The 26,013-nt window shown below is 47.9% G+C and overlaps 1 protein-coding gene and 1 long non-coding RNA gene across 5 annotated transcripts in view; one reads left to right on the top strand and one right to left on the bottom strand.

Annotated features, from left to right (window-relative positions):
• The window catches only part of ZNF469 (zinc finger protein 469), a 408,895-nt gene that overhangs the window by 363,087 nt on the left and 19,795 nt on the right, over positions 1 to 26,013 (bottom strand). The window lies entirely within an intron of this gene.
• LOC140896407 (uncharacterized) lies at positions 2,424 to 24,308 on the top strand. Of its 4 annotated transcripts, none has more exons than XR_012154543.1 (3): positions 2,424 to 2,674; positions 16,055 to 16,155; positions 17,819 to 24,308. It is a non-coding gene; the product is annotated as an uncharacterized lncRNA (long non-coding RNA). The 4 variants fall into 4 exon arrangements; XR_012154541.1 differs by lacking the exon at positions 2,424 to 2,674 and adding an exon at positions 14,798 to 15,073; XR_012154544.1 differs by lacking the exon at positions 2,424 to 2,674 and adding an exon at positions 15,080 to 15,249.

The raw sequence follows: 26,013 nt of genomic DNA, 5'->3' as shown, positions 1-26,013 counted from the left end.
CAAAAGAGGAATCGAGAGGAGCAGCCCCACCTCCCTGGGTGAAGAGAGAACTTGTAACAAACATGACCAGGTCTTGACATACTCCTCCCACCAGGGGGCAGCAGTGACATACACACGAACCAAGCCAATCCCATGCATCACGGCAATATTGAAAACAGGCTCATCCGAAACGTTAAGTCGGAGAGCACATGAATGTCATTTGACAGCACGGTTCACAATTGCTGCGGTTAGGGTGGGTGATCTGGTATATTTAAATAATGCAGAACGGGGACTTGGTGGAAAAGGAAACATCAACATTCATGAAGTAATGACCTTCAAGTCTGCACCTCTCATGAGTTATGAGCCCGTCGCTACCCCTCCCCACACTCCCTCGCTGTTGCATAAACTTAAGCAATGATTTATTTCCATCCAGTGTGGAAACAAAAGGATGTTTTACATATTTATACCATAAGATAGATTGATATTTAAGCTGATCAAAGACGGCGGCAGATCTGGAGGTGATTAGGCGGAGTGTTTTCTTAACTGAGGTCACGCTGCACATTCTGCGGGTGAGCTTGCAGGTCTGCTGTGCATATGTTAACGTGCAGTGAAGGTGAGCAGATACAGGGAGCAAACTGAGTGTCATGGCTTTCAGAACGCAGCCATGTTTCGAGGAAAACAGAACCAGATTCTCTATTTCAGGCCTCAGAAATTGCTACCTTGGTCTGAGTGATAAATTTAGCAACATTACAAATATATATATATGTAAATATAAAAAGAAGACAACTTGGCTTTTTCTTGTCCTTTTGGAGTCCAACCCTTTTTGTCTGTAATGGCGGCAGCATGGGGATGCTACGCAATAAGATCTAAGATGGATTTTCCCAGTGTAATGTGTTTTAACAATGGGGGGGAAATTTGCTAATTTTGAAAATCAATTATCAGGCCTGGTCTACACTGTGGGGAGCGGGGCGGAATCGATCTAAGTTACGCAACTTCAGTAACGTAACTGAAGTCAACGTACTTAGATTTACTTACCATGGTGTCTTCACAGTGGTAAGTCAACGGCTGACGCTCTCCCGTCGACTCCGCCTATGCCTCTTGCCCTGGTGGAGTACCGGAGTTGACGGGAGAGCACTCGGCGGTCAATTTATCGCGTGTAGACTAGACACGATAAATTGACCCCCCGCTGGATCGATCGCTACCCACCAATCCGGCAGGTAGTATAGACATACCCTCAGAAGCATTCATAGTGACTTCCCTTTTTTAGCCAGTTCTGCTTCTGGGATTATGCTAGGATACAAATTCTACAGTGCATCAACCCTTTTGAGTCTGGACTCTTGGGAGCTGAATTTTCAAAATAGTGCCAGTTGCCTTCAGCAGGAGATGCAGATGCTCAGGTCTTGTTAAAAGCAAACCCTAGCTGATCGCAGGCTGGCCTCAAAGAAGCGGTTTCCTCCGTGGTATATAGTGCTATGCACTTATTGGCATTATCGGGCGGGAGCTCCTGTGACAACGTATAAATCATAAAGTAATAAGATTTGGATGTTACACCTTCACCTGAATCCTATTACAGTGGCTGTTGCTGGGCAAAGATACAAGATCAGATGAACTGTTTGTCGACTCAAGTTTGGCAAATCCGAAACCTTTCCCACCCACGCACAGGTTACGTGCCTCCAGCAGAACACACGCAAGAAGAATATCATAGCAGTTGTCCACGTGGGAAACTCGGAGCAGCACCGCTGTAGAGAGCTGTCAGTGGTACAGTCTTTGCCAGTAAAAATAAATGTCATCACCAGAAACATCCCTCCTGCTTTGCATTACTGTCCAATCTCTTTGAAAAAGCAGCTTCCCATTCTCCCTGCCTGCTCTGTGGACCATCACCTTCCAAACAGTCTGATCTGCCAGGCTGAAAACGTAACCAGTGTCTCTCCCTCCCCTCAAACGCCATCAGCTGAGACTGATTCCCCCCCCCCCCCCGATTTTACACCCACTTTCACATCCTTTGCACTAGTGTAAATGACTGCACAAAGTGCAGGTCAATGGGGAGTCAGGCCCAGGGAGTTTAGCTAACACAGATCCAGTCTGAAAAGAGAAAGCAGAATGGCTCGCTGGTTTCATTCACAGCACTCCCTGTCCAACATCTGGTTCCCTGTTTGGCCTGTTTACAGGACGTGACAGGAAAGGGATGATGATAAGCTGCGAACAAACCGCTGGGCCTGGGACAGTTTTTTGATGCCATGTTGAAATTAAAATAAAACAGCCCTATGATCTTCCCCCCTTCCCCTTCACAATTTCTGCTTGATGGAACGGATTATCTTCCCCACACACACACCCTCTCTTTGCACCTCAGACCTGCCAGCAGAGGCAGTTCCTCCAGCCTGTGGTTGTCTGCGTGGGGCATGTTACACTCTCCAAGCCACAACACCCAGGCAAGCACATTTATAATCAGACCCATGTGTACGGTGCATAGGACAGGGGAGACTCTTCCTCTGCCAGGCTGCAGTGTTTATCGCCGACGCCTTGACTTCAGTGGGTGTGATGACAACACACACAGAGCTCTCAAAGGCTTGTTTATCCATCTGTCTTTGGCAGGATATTAACACCAACAGCCACCAGCTACTGACTCTAAAGAACAAACCAAATGGACACTGCAGCAAGGCATGGAGAGGATGGTGGAAAACTTGCTAGGCACCAGGTGGGTAAAAAGCAGGTCTGAATCCATACTCTGGGCCCAATTTGTGGTGCAGAATCTGGTACAGAAACAAAGGAGAGGCAGCTTGCGCTTCCCTTATCGTCATGAGGCCAACCCTGCAGCTGTGCCTTACAGAAGCTGGAACATAGGGACGCTCAGGCTATGTCTGCTCCAACTCCTGCACCAGGAACTCTGCCAGGGTTATCCCATGGGAGCCCTGTGTGGCTTCTTTGCAACCCCTTTGCACCAACGTAGCTGGTGAGAAGTAGTCACAGGGCATTCAGGAATTCGGCCTGCCGGGTGTTGTCTTCATACAAGGGACCAGGTCACATCATTAAGCTCTTGTCCCCCTGCAACCTATGCAGGTGATGAGCTGGGATGGCTCTGTTGCAATTGGTTTGAGAGACAGCTGCAGGAATGGGCAAGGTACAGGCCCCAGGAACTAGCTACATCCAGCTGGGAGATGTCTGGAGGTTGCAAAACTTCATCAGTCAGGTTGTGGTTTTGCAAAAAAAGAGCAAACTCAGCAACGGCTCTGATCCAGGCTCCATTTTATCCAGCGTTCAGGAAGGATCAGATAAAAGACTCCAGTGGGGGGCCGTCTCTGCACAGGATCAGAGACAGATTTCCAAGAGAGACAGATCTAGGAGGGAATGGGAGGGGAAGGAAAGGCTCTGCTGTGTGCTGGGGTGGCAGGGAGAAGCAGGGAGATCTTCAATGCACAGCAAAGATTTCTAACTAGCATACGCAGTGCTTTGCCATTTATTATTTCCTAAGTGCTGCCAGGGAGCCTGGTTCTGTGCAGACCCATTGAAATAGCAGGTCTCTGCCCACAATTGTTTACAATCTAATGGCCCAAGGACAGTGTAAAAAGAACCAGGGAGCTTCCCCTAGTTTCTTGCACCCGCATGCCACAAGCTGACTCCTCTCTGCTAATGCCTCCAGGGGTGCTAGCTGCTTATAAGCAGATAGGGAGAGGGCAGGATGAGGGTGGAGTCGTGACCCCAACACCTCCTTCCCAATCAGTGAAGCTGGCCTGCAACAAAGGGGAGTGAACACTGCGGCTTCTCCAATGAAGATGCTTCTCCAGCATGCATGTCTCTGTCTGCAACAACCAGAATTCCTCCTCGGGTCGCCCACTGCCCTCCTCTTCAGAGACACTCTGGCCGCCAGAGCCCTAAGTTTAGCTACAAGGAACAGCAACGGGGGCAATGGAAGGTGGGGAGGGATAGGAGGACAAAAGCTCCTGGGATACCCTCATTGTTATATTTCAGAGTAGCAGCTGTGTTAGTCTGTATTCGCAAAAAGAAAAGGAGGACTTGTGGCACCTTAGAGACTAACAAATGTATTTGAGCGTAAGCTTTCGTGAGGTACAGCTCACTTTATCCCAAGAGTTATTCTCAGCGTATTTTCAGGCTGGTTGGAGACAGGATGTCCCCTGAGAAAATTTATGCTCATGAGCTTTCTGAGCAGATGTCTCCTTTAAGAAATCTAAGTGAATATAGCGCTGGTGAACAAGGCTGTATTGACAGCCTGGGATACTTTCTGAGGAGCCAGCAGATACAACCCGGGCAAATGCAGGGCCCATTTCCCTACATACAACCCTGGACCTGCATCCCCACACGGAATCTAATCATCCCCCAGTCTGGGGAAATGGAATCTTATCCAAACTCTGTCACTCCAGCCCGTCTCTAGCCCGGGGTGGGGGGGAAAGAAACCCACTAAGGATGAATGAAAAGTTCAGCCTCCAACGTTCAGATGTTCCTTGGCCAGTTTGCTGAGGCTTTCAACAAAGATCCCAAATAGTGCTAATAGTTCCGGCTGGGTTTTGTGAAATGGACACTTGCCCTGTACGAACTAGGCTGAGGCCAGCAGACTAATTTCACATAAACCAGAAAACAGACCTCTCCAGGATCTAACACTGTGTTTATAAATGCACCCAGCACCATACCACAAAGCAGGGGTGGCCAAACATACTGACCCTCCAATCCGCATGCGACAATCTTCAGATGTTCGAGAGCCAATGCATGCCTGAAGCCCTGAGACCCCCCGCATCCCCACTGGGGAGAAGCCCTGAGACCCCACCACGCTGCTGCAAGTCAGAGGTCCTGAGCTCCCAACCCAGTCTGGTAGGTGGGGGGGGCATGTTGGGGGCTCAACGAGCCACACTTTAATGGTAAAAGAGCCGCACGTGGCTCACGAGCCACCGTTTGGCCACCCCTGCTCCGTAGACACAAACAGCATCTTGTTTATCAGATAGTGACATCTCTTGACCACTACCAAACTGGGGACGGGTGCGATCCAGTCATCCAGAGGTGAAGGGCTTTGCATCCAATTCCTCAGAGCCCTACAGTTCCCCTTTACTAGTTGTTTGCTGTGTTTAGTCAGGACATACTTGGCAATCCCTGGGCATGGGAGACAGCCCTGCTTCCCCACCCACAGCCCCCTCTCCTTCTTCACAGCACTTGGAAGGGATGATATTTTGCTGTTCTTATCTTGCATGCCTCTTGGTTTAAAAAATGCTTTGCAGATAGCACAAAATGTCTTTCACTGACAGAAACTAGCTCGGTTTGCACGCAGTGAGGCAATTAAGGGGGCATGGGACGCAGGCAGGGCTGACTCGTTAGTTCTGGCATTCATGTAGTGCTTTCGAAGAGGTGGATAGTAAAGAATTAACATTCATTTCCAGTTTGTCCCCTTTCACATGTCATGCTGGGACCATTAAACCCATCAGCGCTTGCAGATTACGCTTGCAGCAGGGCCAAGCTATACACATTGAGCAGCTTTTTGGTGCTACAAAATGACAGCAGCCAAAACAGGGATGCAACTCTCTCCATTTGTCAGGCTGCCCGGCCGTCTGCCCTCCCGACTCCCAGAGGCCCTGGGTCTGTGACTGTGCTGCAGCCTCATTTTTGTTGGCTCTCACGCTGGCTGGCCTTCGGTACAGGGGTGAAATAACGGTGGGATGGACTGACCACGATTAACAACGCTTTGCTGATGGACAGCACTTTGGGGCTGTGGATCTCAAAGCACTTTGCAAAGAAAGGTCAGTAGCATTATCGCCATTTTAGAGATGGGGAAACTGAGACACAGAGAAGGGTGTGACTTGCCCTTAATCAGAACCAAGACAAGATTAGAAACCAGGTTTCCAGATTCCCAGTCCAGCACCCTTCCCATTGGGCCATGCTGACCTGAAGAAGCACAGATTCAATATGGCAGCCCCCCGCCCCACCTCCATAGACACACAGACACATGCCACTTACACAACCTTGAGCTGTCTACTCCTGCCCTTTTCACCTCATCCACTGAAAAGTACCATCCTAACACTCTACCACCACCCAGATACCCATTGTAATAAGAGACTGAATCATAGAGCCATATGGTTAGAAGGGGCCGCAAGGGTCAGCTAATCTAACCCCCTGCCAAGACACAGGATTTGTTGTGTCTAAACCATCCCAGACAGATGGCAATCCAGCCTCTTTTTGAAAGCCTCCAGTTAAGGAGCCTCCATGACTTCCCGAGGCATCTGTTCCACTGTCCTTCTGTTCTTACCATTAGGAAGTTTTTCCTGAGATTTAAATCTGAATCTGCTCTGCTGGAGTTAGAATGCATTGCCTCTTGTCCTGTCCTCTGTGGCAAAAGAGAACAACTTTTCTCCAGCTTTTCTATGGCAGCCTTTCAAGTATTTGAAGACCGATCATTAATTTTCAAACCTCAGTCACTTGAGAGGGGTCAGAGTCATAAGAACCCTGGAGCAAGCCCAGTCACACACACAAGTAACAAGGGTAGCCAGTGGAGTCCTCAAGGTGTAGATCTATCTTCCACCCTTGGCACTGGAGAATAAGCTAACAACTGACCACCAATACTGCTCCCCCGCTTGGGCAATGGGATTAGATAAATTGGCCTAGCATGGCCTGGATTTCTCTCCTTGGTGCTTTCTCTGTAAACCATAACCCCAGCCGAAATTACAGTTGTTCAGCTGGTGATTCAACCTCATCTGGGGCTGCACCACAGTCATTCTTGGGAGGACAAGATGTCCTAAGGGCCCAAGGAAGGGACGCAAACCAAAGCTCCTGCACTTTTGGCAGCTCAAAAATCCTGATTTTTCAGCCTGGACCCACCTCTGTTATAATCCATCCCCGCTCCTTCCCAGCTCGTCCACAGGCGTGCGCTGAACAGGCCACCCTATGACCAGAAGGGAAGCGGGTGTTCGGGCTAAGGAGAGAAGAGATGTCTGAAGCACTCTCTGCCCCGCTGCACGTAAGAATTGCCAGTTTTTAAATAAAAAAAAAACTTTTGCTGGTTTGCCCTGAATCAGCATCGCTTCCCTCGACATAAATAGATTCAATGCCCAGCTAGGAGGAGTTTATCCTAAAATCCAAGATGTGCTAGAGGATCTTTCAGCCAGGCAAAGCAACCAGGACTCCGAAAACATGGTGTCCTGCCACAATAGGGTGTCTCCTCTGACCAAAGGCCATCAGAGCTTCCAGGTTTTGTTTGCTTAAATGCTTAATTCTTCCTTTACAATTCTCCCAGCTGAGCAATAGCAAGTGCTCAGCATGGCCTATGCCCCAGGAGGGACCAGACATCCAGGCAGAGACCCTGTAGAGGCCAAAACATAAGGCACCCTGGTCCCTGGTCCACCAAGCACGAAACAACTCCCCAGAGAAACAAGGGAGGAAGTTGCCCTGCTTGTAGAAAGCCACCAATGGAACGTTTTTAAAGCACACTTTTTCCATATGGAGATAAGCGTTGGTGAAAGGAGCCAGACCAGCAGCCAAGGAGACTGCCAGCTCCAAAGAACAGGTGCAGCACCAGTATGAGTTCCCCCATCGGCCACACCTGCAAACATGAGGGATCAGGAGCTAGTTGGCATGCATAAGCCTGCTCCATCAACATGCCTCAGCATTTGGCTGGAGCAAACACCTCTCTGAGAGAGAACACCGCTGTCTGCCAGTGGTCAATCAATCCTTAGCTACTCTGCTGGGGCCGCTCCTTGCCAGCTGGAGTGGCTAGTTTTGTGATTAACTGGCTGTTGGGGAACTGGACTGAGACTCTCTATTCAGGCCTTTCCAACAGGCCCATCGCCTCCGGATCAAAGTGCCATTGCAGACTTCACCAGAATTCCATTTAGAGATGGTTCTGCCAGGGTATTTTGGCTGTGGTTTTCCAAAGAGCTTAAGAGAAATGGGCACACAATTCCCACTGAATTACAGTGGGCATTGGGCACCTAACTCATTTGGCTTCCATAGAAAATCAGAGCCCTTGTTACTAAGGGACATTTGCATGAAACCGAGGTGCTAGTTCAAAAGTTTATCTGCACATGTTGCCTAATTGCAGCTCTAATAACTATAAAACCCCTTCTGTTGTGGGACCTTCAGGGTGTTTTACAAACACTAATTCATTCTCCAGATCTCATTTTTCATTTGGGGAAATTGAAGTGCAGGGACCTTAAGGCCCCATGTGGCCTCTAATTTGGGGGTCTTTAATTTCTGAGGCACCCAACTTCAGAAACTAGCACATGATTTGGAGAGGTCTTACGCATCCAGCATCTCAAAAGGAATTCAGTGGGTTCTCAGCACCTCTGAAAGAATCAGGCCCTGCGTGCCCTAAGGGGCACCAAAAGTTAGAAGCTACTTCAAGAAAATAGGACCCTAACTGACTCACCCAAGGTCACACAGTGCCTGCAGCAGAGCTGGGAGCAGAATCCAAGTCTCTTGACCCCTTGCTCTATGCTTTAGCCCTAAACCACCCCCTTGTCTTTCCTGTGTTCAGCCCACTGTACTGTCTGCAAGGCAAAAGCCAAACGCTAACCCCCGTGCAGGGAGGGCATGCTCAACCTCACTTATATCCAGCCACTCAGAACCCAGTCGATGCCCATCTTCACCCCTCGCTCTTTGCAAGCCATGGGAGACCCCAACAGAGACATCCCTGTTCTCTGACTGTTGGAAAGTCTCCCAAGCCAGACCGTGGTTCCCCACAGCAGACAGAGCAACTGGCACACAGGGGAAAAAAGTTAGCAAGTTTTCTGCAGACAGGGAGACCCAACGCAAACCAGCCCATTGCATTCATCGGCGGCGTGTAAACTGCCTGTTTGGGGAGGCTAGCCCCCGGCCCCGCCCCTCCTCCACCGGACGCCCAAGCCCCCCACCATGGCCAGAGGAGCCCCGCCACAGCTGACCCAAGTCCTGGCTCGCCAGCCAGCCCAGCCCACCAACCACCCTGCTGGAGTGCCCCCAGCCCCAGAGTGCCACCACCTGGTTCGGGGAAGAGGACCCACCCTGGGCTGGGGCCACGGGGGAAGAGTGGGAGGCAGGAGGGGGCCTCAGGGCAGAGCGTGGGCAGGGGAGGCTGAAATACCCACTGCCCATGATTGCATTCTTATATCAAATTAATTAATTGCGCAAGCCTCACTGAACAGCGAGCTGGTGACTAGCCATGAAGATTACACACAGGGAATAAGGGGCGGTAACAGACCACCCTTCGTAGCAGTGGTTCTCAATCTTTCCAGATTACTGTACCTCTTGCAGGAGTCTGATTTGTCTTGCGCACCCCCAGTTTCACCTCACTTAAAAAACGACTTGCGTACAAAATCAGCCATAAAAATACAGGTGTCACAGCACGCTAGTACTGAAAAATTGCTCACTTTCTCATTTTTACCCTATAATGATAAAATGAAACAATTGGAATATAAATATCGTACTTACATTTCAGTGTATAGTATATAGAGCAGTATAAACAAGGCATTGTCCCTATGAAATGTGTATTCATTTCACTACTGCTTTTTATGTAGCCTGTTGTACAATCAGGCAAATAACTGGATGAGCTGATGTACCCCCCGGAAGATCTCTGTGTTGAGAACCGCTGCACTCTACTGTGGAGTCAGCCTGGGCCCAAGTGCTAACCCCTGCACTAAGGAACAGGGTAACTAGTCGTGGCTCATGTTGCCAGATGGCTCCAATTAGCTCCAACCACAATAGAGAAAGGGGTGAGAACAGCTCTGTGGGCCTGCATGGTCCTGGAGGGAAACAATCTCCAGAGATTTAGGAAGAAGTTGAGGTTTATGCTGTGTTGTAAGTTTTGATGACCAGGCGCTAAGTCCAGGACTGTTGGGGATGGGGTAGGGATTCGGCGTTTGCATGGCCGTTAAAGTCACACCTGGCTCCCAGGTGCTAAGTTCTCTGCACTTCATCGGTGACATTTAATTGGTGGTGAGACAGAGGTGTTCCACACGTCGCACGCCTCAGAAAGCCAGGGGGCTTGCAAGGAACTGGGGGCTCTGGGAAAGCCTGTGTGGGGACTAGAGTACTGGAGGCAGTCATGGACTGCAAGTGAGAGAGAGAGCGTAGAAAAAGATGGTTGCTGGAGTGGGGAGGAGAACCTGGGATGGCCTCCCTAATTCTGTCCCTTCACAGCCCCTGTCCTGCCATTCTCTCCACCTTTAGCCCTTGCTTCCCCATTCTGAGTGTCACGGCAGATGCAGCCCTGCTGGGTTTAATATAGGAAGGAGAGCAGCCATTAAGCTATCTCGGATTATCAGTTAAATTTCACAGTGAGGACAGGACTAGAACACACATCCTCTTCCCCAAAGTCTCCTTCCACCTGAGCAGCAGGCAAAGAGGAGGTGTGCACTTGAAGCTGTTTTCACGCAGGACAAGGGAAGAGCCGTCTAGGGGACAATTCTGTAATATCCTGGGTATGCGGCTGGTGCAATGCTGTAGAAGAGTTATCGGCGTGAGTGAGGGATAGGGACATAACTCATAGAATCATAGATGATTAGGGTTGGAAGAGACCTCAGGAGGTCATCTAGTCCAACCCCCTGCTCAAAGCAGGACCAACACCAACTAAATCATCCCAACCAGGGCTTTGTCAAGCCGGGCCTTAAAAACTTCTAAGGATGGAGATTCCACCACCTCCCTAGGTAACGCATTCCAGTGCTTCACCACCCTCCTAGTGAAATAGTGTTTCCTAATATCCAACCTAGACCTCCCCCACTGCAACTTGAGACCATTGCTCCTTGTTCTGTCATCTGCCACCACTGAGAACAGCCAAGCTCCAGCCTCTTTGGAATTCCCCGTCAGATAGCTGAAGGCTGCTATCAAATCCCCCCTCACTCTTCTCTTCTGCAGACTAAACAAGCCCCGTTCCTTCAGCCTCTCCTCGTAAGTCATGCACCCCAGCCCCCTGATCATTTTCATTGCCCTCTGCTGGACTCTCTCCAGTTTGTCCACATCCCTTCTGTAGTGCGGGGACGAAAACTGGATGCAATACTCCAGGTGTGGCCTCACCAGTGCCAAATAGAGGGGAACAATCACTGCGCTCGATCTGCTGGCAATGCTCCTACTAATGCAGCCCAATATGCCATTGGCCTTCTTGGCAAGAAGGGCACACTGCTGACTCAAATCCAGCTTCTCATCCACTGTAATCCCTAGATCCTTTTCTGCAGAACTGCTGCTTAGCCAGTCGGTCTCCAACCTGTAGCGGTGCATGGGATTCTTCCGTCCTAAGTGCAGGACTCTGCACTTGTCCTTGTTGAACCTCATCAGATTTCCTTTGGCCCAATCCTCCAATTTGTCTAGGTCACTCTGGACCCTATCCCTATTCCTATCCAGCATATCTACCTCTCCCCGCAGCTTAGTGTCATCTGCGAACTCACAAGCAGCAAAGGCAAAGTTCTACCGCTCTCCCAGAATAAGAGATCACACACAGTTTGCTTCCTCCCCCACCTCATTATTTTGCAAGTCTCAGTTCAGGCGAGAAGCAGAAATGCTGAAGTGACATGAGAGTCATCCCTCTGGAGACTTCCACACCCAGGCAGTTCTGATAGCCAAGATAAGCAGCCAAGTGTAATCACAGCCTCCATACCTTTCAAGCTGCACTCAGACTGTCAAAATCCCAGCCTAGACCAATGGCAGTTCTACAGGAAGTTATCTCCATTTTATTTCAGGCTCAGCTCAAACTCATGGAGATAGAAGCACAAGGACTAATCGTATACGTGCATATTTCCTTTGCCAGTGCCCTGACGGTGAAATGATCTCCCAAGGGGCTTTGTTGAAGCCCCATCGCTTGGGATTTCAAAAAGTAGACTGGACTAAGCACTAGAAAGCATCCCATAGGGAACAATCCCATACTAGTCCCTGGGAAGAGGGACCACATGATCCCTTTAGCATCTTTCTTAGCTTTACCATCTGTGATTCCCACAAAGGCCTAGATCTTGAGAGATCTGGGCCAAAGCTGATTGCAAGGCTAGTTAATAGGTTTCCATTCATACTGTGCAGACTGATGAATTGCTAGAGACATCATATGGTAAACACAAATGGAGAGATGGCTGCATTCAGTTCTTTCCTCTGCGCAGAGCTCCAAGCTGCACTCAGGCAGCAAACTGTTTGCGGACTGTTCAGTGTGCGACTGCCCCCAGGGCTATATGGGGGAGCATTTCCCCATTACCCTACCAGCAGCGAAAACCTTCCAGGGGTGACACTCAGCAAAGTGCATTGATGTTGGCAGGGACAGTGAGTGGCTCGTTGAAGATTTTAATCTTTAAAAGATTGCATTGACCTTGGCAATCAGCAAAGTGCATTTGCAGCCAAAGGTAGGATTTTTACCAGTAACCTGTTAGAGCAACGATAGAGCTCCAGTCTACACAGCTACTCAGAGGACTTTGCTTAGAAGCAGCTCTCGAGGCAGTTACTGTCTTCACCGTTGGCTTCAAGAATCACTCAATGCTCCAGGCACCTGGTTTGGAAGGGGGGGTATTTTTTTTTTTATTTGCAAGGTTGCAGAGAGACAAGGCCAGGCTGCCTCTTTCCCCTGCAACCTGAGCAGGAAGGGAAGAAGCCCCCATAGGACTGGGCCCCAGAATGCTGGAAACATTTAAACACAGGCACTGACTTTCCGTTTTGGCCGGCGGGTGCTCCTCTCCTACCCTGATTCTCCCGGGCAAGCGGTTGGCGAGGCCTCAAGGCTGAGTGGGGGCAGGGCCTCAGGATAAAGCGGGGGTCCTCGAGGCTGGGCTGGGTCTCGGGACGGAGCGCAGATGCAGCCATGAGGGGAAGAGGCTGAGCAGGGGTGGGGCCTCAGGGAGAAAAGGCGGCGCGTGGGCAGAGCAGGGCCACAGTCCAGCCACCCGGACCCACAAAAGATTCATCCGGCCCTGAGGGTGGTGAGCACCCCTATTTTTGGGGGTGGGTGCTTGAGCCCCGGTGCACCCACAGAGTAGGCACCCATGCATTTAAAGAAATGTTTATTTGGGCATGATCTTCCGGCTGTTTAAAGACCTGGGGGAGGCTTCCAAGGAAGAGATTGAATGGGGGAGGTGAGAGAGAAAATGAAAGGTGATTTCCCTTGCCCCCCTCAAGGAGGAGAAAAATCTCCAAGCATTTGAAGGAGGGGCTTTGGGTCAATGCCTTAGGCAGAGATTTGGGTTCAATTCCTGGTGCTGCCACAGATGCCCTGTGTGACTTCAGACCAGTCACTTCATCTCTGTTCCTCGAGTCTCCATGGGTCCCACAAGGACATGTGGGTTGGGAAGTATGCAGCTGGTATGGTGCTTGGAGCCATAACTATCCAGCTTGAGGCACTACCGTACAAGACACTGTGCACCTCGAGCCGCTTTCCAAGAGGCGGGTCGGTTACCAGGGATAGGGTGGATTCTCTGCCCCTTAAAATCATTAAACCCAGAGCGAATGTCTTGCTAAAGAATGTCCACATGAAATGGGCTTGATGCAGGAATCTGTGTGTGACCATCTCTGGTGTGTCGGGCGGGAGGTCAGATCAAAGAGTCATAATGGTCCCTTCTAGCTTTAAAATCCAGGCATCTATGACTGTTCTGGAGCCACCGTGGAAATCTGTATCTCGGAAACGGATGACAGGTCAGGGCTATGTGCAGTAAACTGCCTTCTGTTTCTCTGCTTTGGGAGCTAAATATTTTCCTGCCTACTGGGAGATTGCGATGGGCTGCAGCAGCAGGCTGCAGCCCGCCAGGCACTAGGTTCTGCCTCCATCAGATTTGAAAACAGAAGGCACGTTTGGATCGGTGCCTTGCAGGGGTGCATCAGCTGTAGAGCGAAACCAGCAAAATCATCATGGGCCAGAAGGCAAATGAATGGGTTGGGATGGCCGGGGGGGGGGAGGAGGGGGCAGCAATTTGGAGAGCTCCTGCCTCTTTTTCCCTGTGAACAGAGCATGCTGCAGGAACTCACCCTTTCTCAGGACCCTACTCTGGAAGCATGAGCCACATTGGACAACTGGGCAGCTCTGCATCCCCAGAAACGAGATAGTACCTGGCAATTTGCTTTAAAGAGTTATAGCTACAAAAGAACCTCCAAATGTTTGCCTGCATGAACGAATTTGGCGTCCCAGGGCTAGGACGGGATTCGGCATCCAAAGATTTGAACTCTGGACTCTACCACTGACAGCCTGTGTGACCTCGGGCAGGTCCCGTCAGCTCTGTGTGACTCACCTTCCTCATTTGTAAGATGGGGGTAAATACGCTTCCCAAACTCTGAGTGGCCTGAGATCTGTGGGTAGCACCACGTTAATAGTTCCCGGGTTGTAGGTCCAGCCCCTCAGAGTAGTGAGGCTCAATTGAAGTTAGGCACCTAAACACCCTTTGACTTTCTGGGCTGTAATTCCTAGAACAGCAGAGACCATGTGGGCCTAAATTTCAGTGACCAAGTGAAGCCAAATAGTAGCAGAGGAAGAGAGAAATTACAAGCCTGGGCAAAGAAGGACAGACGTGTTTTCAGCTTAGTTGGGAAGGAGACAGAAAGAGAGAGACACATACAGTTCCAGATGGCAGAAGCAGCCGAGCACAGACATCGACATGCACCGCCTTTAGCCAGCACACGATCGCCCGGGGCTGGGGGGTTTTTTGCCAGGAGTTAATAGGGAGAGAGGCAGAACCAAGGGGAAGGCAAAAATAAGGATGTCTTTGTTTCACCCCAAAATGCAGGGGAAGAGGGTCAACAGCTGAGTAGTGACTCCGCAGCTTGGAGCAAAGAGCTTTATCAGTGTATAGCAGCTTGACGCCCAAAGCCTGTGATGCGGCTAGGGTGACCAGATGTCCTGATTTGATAGGGAGAGTCCCGATATTCAGGGCTTATATAGGTGCCTATTACCCCCCCCCCCGATTTTTCACAGTTGATATCTGGTCACCCTAGATGCAGCTCATGACAGAGAGGTTTTGATCAGGGCTGTGGTGAGAGCTGAATCGGGTAGGTGTAGTCACACCAAAGCTACAGAGAGGGTGAGTGTTAGCTCTAGACTCTGGGACAGGCTGCCTCCGGATATGCAGCCCAAAGGGCGCTTCGTCCATCCCAGATTCAGGCAAGTTCTGCTAAGCAGCCCCAGCCAAGTTTTCTCCAAGAGGTTCCTGGCAGAATCCTGACCAACTCTCACCAGGTTGGGTTCCAAATCTTAGTGAATGTGGGTTGAAACTAGGCAGAGCTCTCGCTGGGTTGGACCGAGGTTTGCTTGGTGTTTTATCTGCCTGTACGCAGCTTGGGCAGTGCCTGCAAGAGCAGCGTGGACTCCGCTCCTGGGGCAAGACCTGGAACATCAGCTTGTGCAGAATGAGGGTGAGGCTACGGACATGCCCCTGACCCGCCACACCCACTTTGAGATGTGTAACAACAGCTGGCATTATCACTTCTCCTGTACTTGGCCCTACCACAGCATAACTGGTGGGGCTGTCATTTCCCCTGGGGCTGGTGGGAAACCTGGCTTCCTGCTCCCTCTGTTGAGCATCTGTGCAAATACATCTAACACATGGGGCATGTCTATCGCAGGAATAGTCTGTTCTCTGCAGACCGACCCTGGCTTCGGTGGAAGCAGGATCCCTGCAGATGCTGCTTCCAGGTTCAGACATCTGCTCGAGACACTCTGCTCTGCAGATTGTGCTGCCTGCAAAGCTGCTGATCCAGATGGCCTCCTGCCTTTTCCCATTTGCCTGCTGGGACAAATTAGAAATGGGACTGGAGAGGTAACAACCTTATTGCCAGACGTCTGCTGGAGAGAGACAGCATCTGGGCACTCAAGGGCGACACGCTTCAGGTGAAGTCTTTGTCACCAAAAAAAAAAAGGACTATCTGTTCTGGACTGAATGTTTGCAAGCTTCTTTGATGGGATCCTACCGTGCAACTGCCATTTACAAAGTGCAACTTCGCTCCCTGGAGGAATGTCATTGAGAGAGATGGGAATTGTTAATTCACCTAGAGGCTGTTTAATAGCTCTGTTCCTTTATATTATTCATGACGTATTAAAGCTGTGGGGAGGGATATTCCTAAGCAGAAGTTCATGGTACGAGGTCTGTGTTTTGCATAATAGCATTATTTGGCAGCTGAAGGGCTAATTATCGGCATCTCTTTCCCCTGGGCTAACTAGGCGCAAAGCTGCATTCCTCCCGGCTAGAGGAGTCTGGGAAACAGACAATGTGGGAGAGTCACAACTGGTAGCCTACACCTGCAGTATGTGTTCAGCTCAAGGTAAGTGAACGAAGCTGGGGGTATCTGCGGAATGGGGAAGGAATGCGGTGTTAGCTAGTTCCACATGATAGAGAATGACTCATTTGGTCTCTAGGGCTCAGATCCTCACAGGTATGTAGGCACTTAACTCCCTTCAATTTCAACCACAGTTAGGGGACCTTTTAGGATCTGGTCTTAGTTCCTTGCACTATTCGAAGTTATGGCCTGATTTCCTGGAGCACAGAGTAGAAGCTGTACGTTCTCAGTGCTTCTGGGAACTCAGGAAAGACAAGAGGGTGCTGTTGAGTCTCTGGTTACAGGGAGGACCTTAAATCAACGCACGGAGGCTCACCAGTACGAGCCATACCTCTGAGCTTCACTAATCACATCTGCACTGTATGGGCATCAACAGAGCCTGCACTAGCTCCATATCAGACCTCTGAGGCTCGCTCTCTTTGGTAATCACAAAGTCTGGGTCAGGAATCTAAAGGCAATCTCCCCAGGCTAGGACACACTCAATCATTATTTGTATTTGTGTGGGGCCTAGAGGCCCAGACCGAGATCCAGGTCATGGGATTTACAGACATGTAGCGAGAGGCAGTACCTGCCCAAAGAGCTTTAGTTAAAACTGATACGACAGAAGGAGTGCAGAAAAGTACTGTTCTTCCCATTTTATGGATGGCACTGAAATACTGAGGGCCTGGTCTAAAGCCAATTGTAGTCAGTGGAGAGGCTCGCTTTGACTTGAATAGGCTTTGGATCAGGCCCTCACAGCCAGATGTTTAGCAGGTATGTAGGCATGGTGCTCCAATTGATTTCTATGGGAGTCAGGCGCTTCACCACCTTGAAACATCTGGCCCTCAGCCACTTGCCCAAGATCACTCAGGGAGTTTGTGGCAGAGACCACAAAACTATCTTTCCTCGTCAATATACACTGCTGCCACCTGGATAAAATGAATTTGTTTTGCAAACTGAATCCAACAGTCAGGTGCTCAGCAGCATCCCATCTTCCGAAGAAAACCTTACAGACACCTCCATTCACTCTGTTTACTCTTGAAAGCTAACAACGATTAAGGTCAGCTGTGACTTTCAAGTGCAATAGCTGTTCCTGAATAACTCCATGTGTGGACACCCTTATTCCGGAACAAGAGAGCCTTGAGCCTGTTTAGTTTAATCCATTTTCAAAGGCACTCTTGTTCTGGAATAAGACTGCCACCGATGGAGTTATTCAGGAACAACTCCATGTGAGGACAAGCCCTGAGCAGATGCCTCCTTGGAGAGCATCAGATCGAGGGGAACCTTGGATGGATGCAATGACTGCGCCACACGCTTGACCTCGACTGGTGCATGGAGTTCCCATTTAAGCCTGCGGGTGAGAGATGTTGTGTGTGGAGCAAGGGCATCTGCAGAGGGACCCCAGAGAGTATTTGGAAACGAGCACATAACTTTACACGAAAAAAGCTTTTGTTCTACTCACAAACTTGGACAAGTTGACGGAGGTTAATATAAAAAGCAGAGGGAATTGAGAGAGAGGGAGAGCATTTGCTCACTTGCCAGTTGTGTTGTTGAAATCCAGATCACTCTGTAAGGAGGGGAAAAAAACCCAAAGCCAAGCGCTTAGCTCTGCACTTCCATCCCTGTTAGCATTTTCCAAAGATTGTTCATTTCACGCTCCTTTTTATAGTGCCTGAAGAATGCGAGATCCATGTGTGCTCAGTCAAACCCGCTCCTGGCTGCAACTCACAAGCCCCGGTCACTGGGGATAGCTCACTGGTGTCCACCGTCCCCCCAAGCCATCAAGATCAGCTGGTGCAAGCGTTTGGCAAGGCGGAAATTTGCCGGCTTCCTCCATGGATTTCCCCTGATTATTATTAATGATTTTTAATCTGATGCTAAAGAGGTGAGGCCATTGGTGCTGTTGGTAACAGCTGTCTCTGATTAACCGTGCATTTAGAAGTCATTTTCATTTAAATCCCACAGCCAGCTAATAACTCCCTTTGGAAGGTGCGTACGCCGTTGTGTCAACTGAAACAAAAAATTCTTAAGTAGAAACAAATTCATCATCATCTGCTTAGTGCGAATGCGTGTCCGCAAGAAAACCTCTGCCACAAGGGAGAGAGCAGGCCAGCCTTTGGAAATACCAGTAAAGGGGGAGGCAGCTCGGAGCAGAACAAATAGCTGTCCAATTAAGAGACTCCGGACCAGATTCTGACACCATCAAACTGATGCGAACCCAGGGCAACACCCAATCTAGCCCTCTGCTCTTTTTTAAGGATATGGGTGAATGTGGTTAGCCCTGGGTAATCTGTAAATAAGGAACTGACAATGCTGTCCCCACCTAGCCTCAGGGCAGGCAGGCACAAGGTAACACAGAGCTCTCTACATGCACCTTCCAAGTCCACATCAGGGGTTTTACCAATGCACAAGTCCCAATTACAGAGGTAAAACAGCCTCTCTACTCCTCCTCCTCGAAATTCCAGGTTATGAATCCCAGGATCTCATTAGCTTTTTTGGCCATCCCATTGTACTGGGAGCACTTGTTCAGCTGATTTTCCACCACGACCCTCAAATCATTTTCAGAGTCCCTGCTTCCTAGGATAGAGGCCCCCATCCTCTAAGCATGGCCAACATTCTTTGTTCCTTCATGTACATATTTACATTTAGCCATTTTAAAATGCATATCTTTTGTTTGTGCCCAGTTTACAAAGGGATCTAGATCACTCTGAATCAGTGACCTGCCCTCTTCATTATTTACCGCTCCCTCAATTTCTATGTCATCTGCAAACTTCTTCCGTGATGATTTTATGTTTTCTTCCAGGTCATTGATAAAATGTTTATGAGCATAGGGCTTAGAACCAATTCCTGCAGGACCCCACTAGAAAAACTCCCCTCAACTATGAATCCTCATTTACAGTTACATTTTGAGCCCAGCTAGCCAGTTTTTAATCCATTTAATGTGTGCCACATAATTTTATATCATTTTAGTTTTTTAATCAAAATATCGTGTGGTACGAAGTCAAATGCCTTGCAGAAATTTAAGTATATTTTGTCAACACTATTACCTTTATTGACCAAGTTGGTAATCTTTTAAAAAAATCAAGTAAGTTTGACAGGATCTATTTTACATAAACCCATATTGATTTGCATTAATTACATTACCCTCCTTTAATTCTTCACTAATTGAGACCAATATCATCTGCGCCATTTTCCTGCCTTGCACTCATGTCAGACTGACTGGCCTATGATAGCCTGGGCAATCCCATTTACCCTTTTCTAAATTAGCACATTAGCTTTCATCCAGTTTTCTGAAACTTCCCCAGTGCTCCAAGACTTATTGAAAAGCAACATTAATGGTCCAACAAGCTCCGTGGAGAGCTCTTTGAAAACTCTTGGAGGCAAGTTATCTGGACCTGCTGATTTAAAAATGTCTAACTTGAAAGTAGCTTCTGTTTAACATCCTCCTGAGATACTAGAGGAATGAAAAGAGTGTAACCATCACCATATGCTGGGACAAGATGATCTGTTTTTCCCCAATACACAACAGAAATATCTATTGAACACCTCTCTCTTTTCTGCACCATTATTGATAATTCAACCATTTCTGTCTAGTAATGGATCGATGCAATTGTCAAGATTCTTTTTGTTCCAAATATAACTTAAGGAAAATAAGGAGTTTATCTCCACAGGCCATAGATTTCTTCTTGTGTGCCTTCACTTCCCTTATCAATTTTCTACAGTTTCTAACATCTGATTTTTATTCATTATCAACTTCCCCTTTGACGGGTGGGGCTTAGACTCCACCCCTTCCTGGGCATTTCCAACTGGCTAGTTCCCTGCTCAATATGCTGGCTTCTGTTAATCCCATTTTGGATGCCTAACTCTCCCTGTGCATTATACAGGGAGCCTGGGCACCTAACTCCAGGTTGTGAATTCCATTCGGCAGTACGGCACCTAAAAGTTAAGCATTGCAATGCTTAAGTACTTTATGAATCTAGCCCAAAGTGTTTAAAGAAGTGATAAAGCATTATTTTGAACTTTTTTGTATACACAGACATAGATAGATATACACATGGGTCTTTTGAAAAACAATGAATGCATTCACACTGACTAAACTGTAAATTATGTAACTGTAATTAATTACCAGACTCCCAGTGGCAGGACCCACAGTAGCTTCATTAGGAGAAGGAATCACAACTATACTCTTCCCAACTATACGGGTGTTTTTACTCCAGTCAGAGTTTACTTAAGGTAAAGCCAACTGATCTAAATGTTCCCACTTTGAGAGTATGTCATTAATTATGTATCTAACAAGAAATGAAAAAACTTGCTTCTCTTTCATCTGGCATTGGAAGGTTTTCTGATAGCGAAAGAGAAAGAAAGAGAGAAAAAGAAAGATGGAGAGATTGATCTGACAACATTAAATACATTGGGCTACTGGTGTGAAAGTTAGGTTGCAAATTATACTTATTTTCAAAAAAGTGATTTCACATGATATTGCAATCCCAAAGGCTTAAAAAAAGGACAAATACAAAAAAAAATCTTATAATATTGTGGACTATTAGTGATTTTTGATTTTCCCCTGTTTTACTTTCCCCCTTTTTCAGTGGCAAAATGGGGTGAAAGGGAAAAATACCAAAAGGCAAAAAAACAAACCCCAAAACACTGGGAGAGAATTTGTTTGCAAAACTCAGCATTTAAAAAAAACAAAAATGCATTCCGTTTTGAAAACTGCAGAGTGAAAGTTATACCCAAATCTTCTGCAAAAAAATGTATTCACATATTTCAACCTGCTCTGCTTAGAAGCAGAATACCCTGGATAAGATAAGGTAACATACACTGGTGAGGCAATGGTTATAGAATGAATTTTTCCTCTCTAATTCATCACGAATCAGAGGGGTATTTATGGGTGGGCAAAGTTGACAAATGACTACTGGGCCTTCTTTGGCCCCAGTCCTGCAAAATGGGGAGTTTCTCCTGGGAGCTGCTGAGCACCCATAAATTCATTTGAGATCAACGAGAGGTGAGAGTAAAGCAACCCCTCCCTAGAGGTGATCTGTGCCTTGCAAGATTGAGCCCTTAGCGAAGAGACTTCAGGGACTCTAAATCAGTGTCTCTGCATTTGAGCCCCCTTCAATTCCCCCTCCCCCAGCCTTAACTCCCTGGACTTTTATCCTTAATGCCACACCTGTTGAGAAGCCATCACTTCCTTTATCACCACAACCAGTGATTGTGCACAGAAACTTTCTACAACAGAAACGTTTCTAGTCAGCCTACTCTGCTACCCTGTTTCATTAGTTAATGCCCCACCAACACTAAGGCAGCACACAATCATGAATGAGACCAACCAAATTTAACAGGGATTTGTAGAAACTTAGTAGGGTTCTATAGAAATTAATAGAAGATGAGATCCTCTGTATAGGGACCATCCTATAGAACTGGACAGCAAGGATTCTCTATTCAATTCTATGAGAGTTAAAAAAACAGAGGAAGTGGACAGATTTCTATAAAATTCGGTAGGGTATTTCCCAACTGGTTGTTCTCAGGGTGAAGAGCTTCGAGGTCAAGCACTGCTCAGGCACATAGAGAGGCGAGGAAAGCAGATTGTAAGAGTTTTTCGTGCATGTAATGTAACACATGCATATTCTATACTCTCTACAGACAGCGGGTGTGTTTTGGCTTTAACATGGTATTGGATCTTTGAAGGGAAAGTGCAAAATTTTACTCTCCTGTACATAGGTATAAGTAGCCTTTGGATATTTCTGTGCATGATATCTGGATTAAATTCCTGTAGGGAAAACCTCTATGAAAAGCAGAAAAGTGCAGCAGCTTTTGTTAGTTCCCGAATTGTCTTTAAACACTCAATGGCCCAAGATGCAGGGACTTTGAAATTCAAAACACTGGAGGTGGATCTTTTCTTACTTTCGGGTCACACTGAATCACAGTCTGTCAGCGAAAGAGGGGCATTAGTGCAACAAAAATAAATTCATTTTAAAAGCAAAACTAATATTTGTAGGGTTTTTTCCCCATCATTTTTATGTCATCGGACCCGAGTAAGATTACAGGGTTCTGACCTGTATAGAATCAGGTGATAAATGCCAGCGTAGTCCATAGCTCTTCTGTAGCATTTCACATCTCTAAGGTGCTATAGAAACAGTCAAATCCTACAGCATTCTGCACCATCAAATACACTGGTAGGAGAATTTAGGACTAGAGAATCAGCTGCAAGAAATCATGCCAAGCAAACGAAAACTCAGGCAGGCATGACCCAGCCAGCCACACTGGAACAAATTCTCCCTATTACTCCATGCAAATCTTGGGGGAGCATTTAGCGAGAGAGGGGCAATGGAAGCAATCTGAAGGCAGCAATTTGACCAAGACCATTCACATCATGGGGAAGAGGACATTAATTAAAACCAGTCACAGGAGAGAAACAGGCCACTGGGAAAAGGTGTTGAACCAAGTGGAAGGCTGACAAAAAAATTTAACTCAATTCCTGCGGCTTTGGTGCCCAAACCCATCAAACATTTCATGTTGTAAAGAGATCATGGAGGTAAATAGCCTGATAATCCCACTTATTGCACCAGGCATCAGCTCTGTTTGTGCAAACCCTCTAGAGAGGTCTCCAGCTGAGCCAGTGAATGAACCCAACAAAAAAGGGAAGGCAAGATTTGGCTACTTTTGCACATGCCAGTTTCTTTGAACGCCTGGCTTGTCGTGCAAGAACCCTAAACTAATGGGCAACTTTAACATTTCAGTACTAGCAATAGAGCATAAAGGAGCTATTATTTACTGCTCAGTGTCATGCAGTTTTCAATGTACGGAGTATCACCATATTTATAGATTCCAAAGCCAGAATGAACCATTATGATCATCTAGTCTGACCTCCTGTATAACACAGGCCCAAAATAATTCCTAGAGCCGAGCTTTTAGAAAAACATCCCATCTTGCTTTGAAAATTGTCAGCGATGGAGACTCCACCACGCTTGTTGTTCCAATGGTTAGTTACTTACACCTGTCACAGGTTCCGCACAGGCTTCCACCTCCTCGTGCCTGTGCCCTGTGTTGGCCGGCCAAATAAAGAGTCCCAATGCCTTCTTTGGTGCTTCACCCTTGTGTCTTTATTTACAGAGCAACCGTGTAGTCCCTTTAATTCCCCCAACAGCTATCCCCCTTCAGACCCTTCCCAGGGTCTCCTGGCCCACAAGGCTCCTCGCCTTTGGTGAGGAGAAAGAGCTGTAAGCCTCCTATCCCCCTCCCAGGCTAGCCTCCTGATGAAGCTTTCTCCAGGGCTTTTACAGCCCTTCCCTTCCTCAGCCCAGCTGCTGCTACTTAGCTCAAGTCATTGCTGTGAGCCATCCCTCATTAGGGCCTGCAGCTGGGCTCTCTGCTGGCTGCCTGGGCCCCTGCACCTGGCTTTCCTACCAGAAAGCAGGGTTTAGCCAGCATTTTGGCAGGGCATTCAAGGGGCTTTACTCCTGCCCTGCCACAACACCATTAAAAATGTACGTCTTATTTCCAGTCTGAATTTGTCTAGCTTCAACTTCCAGCCATTGGATCATGATAGACCTTTCTCTGCCAGATTGAAGAGCCCATTATTAAATATTTGTATCCCATGTAAATACTTATAGACTGCAATCAAGTCGACCCTTAACCTTCTCTTTGTTAAGCTAAATAGATGGAGCTCTGAGTCTACCACTCTAAGGTTGGTTTTCTAACCCTCTAATCATTTTCATGACTCATCTCTGACCCCTCTCCAGTTTATCATCATCCTTCTTGAGTTGTGGGCACCAGAACTGGACACAGGATTCCAGCTGCTGTCGTACCAGTTCCAAACACAGAGGTAAAATAGCCTCTCTACTCCTTGAAATTCCCACTTGTGAATTCCAGGATCACATTAGCTCTTTTGGCCACAGTGTAGTTAGTTCTAGAACAATTTTTATAGTTGGCGTGCTGAAGGCAGAAACCATGTATTTGGATTGTTATTACTACTTCAAGCCAGGTGGTGCAGCAGCACCCCTACTTCCAGCACCTATGCCACAGCATCATACTGGGAGTCCTTATTCAGCTGATAATCCATCACGGCCCTCCAATCACTTTCAGAGTCACTATTCCCAGGATAGAGTCCCCCATCCTTTAAGTATGGCATTCTTAGTTCCTTGATGTATCCCTTTAGCCATAGAATCATAGAATATCAGGGTTGGAAGGGACCTCAGGAGGTCATCTAGTCCAACCCCCTGCTCAAAGCAGGGCCGATCCCCAATTAAATCATCCCAGCCAGGGCTTTGTCAAGCCTGACCTTAAAAACTTCTAAGGAAGGAGATTCCACCACCTCCCTAGGTAACGCATTCAAGTGTTTCACCACCCTCCTAGTGAAAAAGTTTTTCCTAATATCCAACCTAAATCTCTCCCTCTGCAACATGAGACCATTACTCCTTGTTCTGTCATCTGCTACCACTGAGAACAGTCTAGAGCCATCCTCTTTAGAACCCCCTTTCAGGTAGTTGAAAGCAGCTATCAAATCCTCCCTCATTCTTCTCTTCCGTAGACTAAACATCCCCAGTTCCCTCAGCCTCTCCTCATAAGTCATGTGTTCCAGTCCCCTAATCATTTTTGTTGCCCTCCGCTGGACGCTTTCCAATTTTCCCACATCCTTCTTGTAGTGTAGGGCCCAGAACTGGACACAGTACTCCAGATGAGGCCTCACCAGTGTCGAATAGAGGGGAAGGATCACGTCCCTCAATCTGCTGGCAATGCCCCTACCTATATATCCCAAAATGCCATTGGCCTTCTTGGCAACAAGGGCACACTGTTGACTCATATCCAGCTTCTCGTCCACCGTAACCCCTAGGTCCTTTTCTGCAGAACTGCTGCCTAGCCAGTCGGTCCCTAGTCTGTAGAGGTGCATTGGATTCTTCCGTCCTAAGTGCAGGACTCTGCACTTGTCCTTGTTGAACCTCTTCGGATTTCTTTTGGTCCAATCCTCTAATTTGTCTAGGGCCCTCTATATCCTATCCCTACCCTCCAGCGTATCTACCTCTCCTCCCAGTTTAGTGTCATCTGCAAACTTGCTGAGAGTGCAATCCACACCATCCTCCAGATCATTAATGAAGATATTGAACAAAACCGGCCCCAGGACCGACCCTTGGAGCACTCCACTTGATACCGGCTGCCAACTAGACATGGAGCCATTGATCACTACCCATTGAGCCCGACAATCTAGCCAGCTTTCTATCCACCTTATAGTCCATATTAAAATGCATATTGTTTGCCTGCCCCCAGTGTACCAGGTGATCCAGATCTCTGTGAATCTGTGACCTCTCCTCTTCGTTATTTACCATTATTGACTGACCAACTACAGGGGAGGGGTCCAGGGCAGTGCTGAACATGGTGCGCTCAGGTTGTCTGCCCTGAACCTGACAGTGATAGAACTTGAGGGCACAAATACACTCAAATACTCACTGGGCTTTAACGGGTGTCACAGGCATGCCAAAGAAGCTAGGATAGGACCCTTGCCAATCATGGCTTGTGAAAATTAGACATGATGCACAGCCCTGGATTAGATCCATTACCAATGCCTGCTTTGGGCTAAAATATGCCAAGCTTCCAACTAGGACCTGTCCATCCATCACCCCGTACCAAGATTCCCAATAGCTCCTGTTCTGGCCAGGTAAGAAATGCTGCCAGAATAGTCTCCTGCACGATATTCAGATATTCCCACTCAGGGCTGGTGCACAGATGTGTGGATATATATTTAACTGAGCCACAAACAGCTCCATTCAAGGATTTGAGGAAGAATTCAGGTCCATTCTTACTTTACCCAGAGCACTTTGCTAGTGGCAGCATTCACCAAATGGGACCTGCACGACCCATCGACAGCTC

Source organism: Lepidochelys kempii, chromosome 12, assembly GCF_965140265.1.
Source record: "Lepidochelys kempii isolate rLepKem1 chromosome 12, rLepKem1.hap2, whole genome shotgun sequence".
Taxonomy (NCBI): domain Eukaryota; kingdom Metazoa; phylum Chordata; order Testudines; family Cheloniidae; genus Lepidochelys; species Lepidochelys kempii.
Note: the sequence above shows the minus strand (reverse complement) of the source record. Positions and strands in the feature narration are given on the sequence as shown.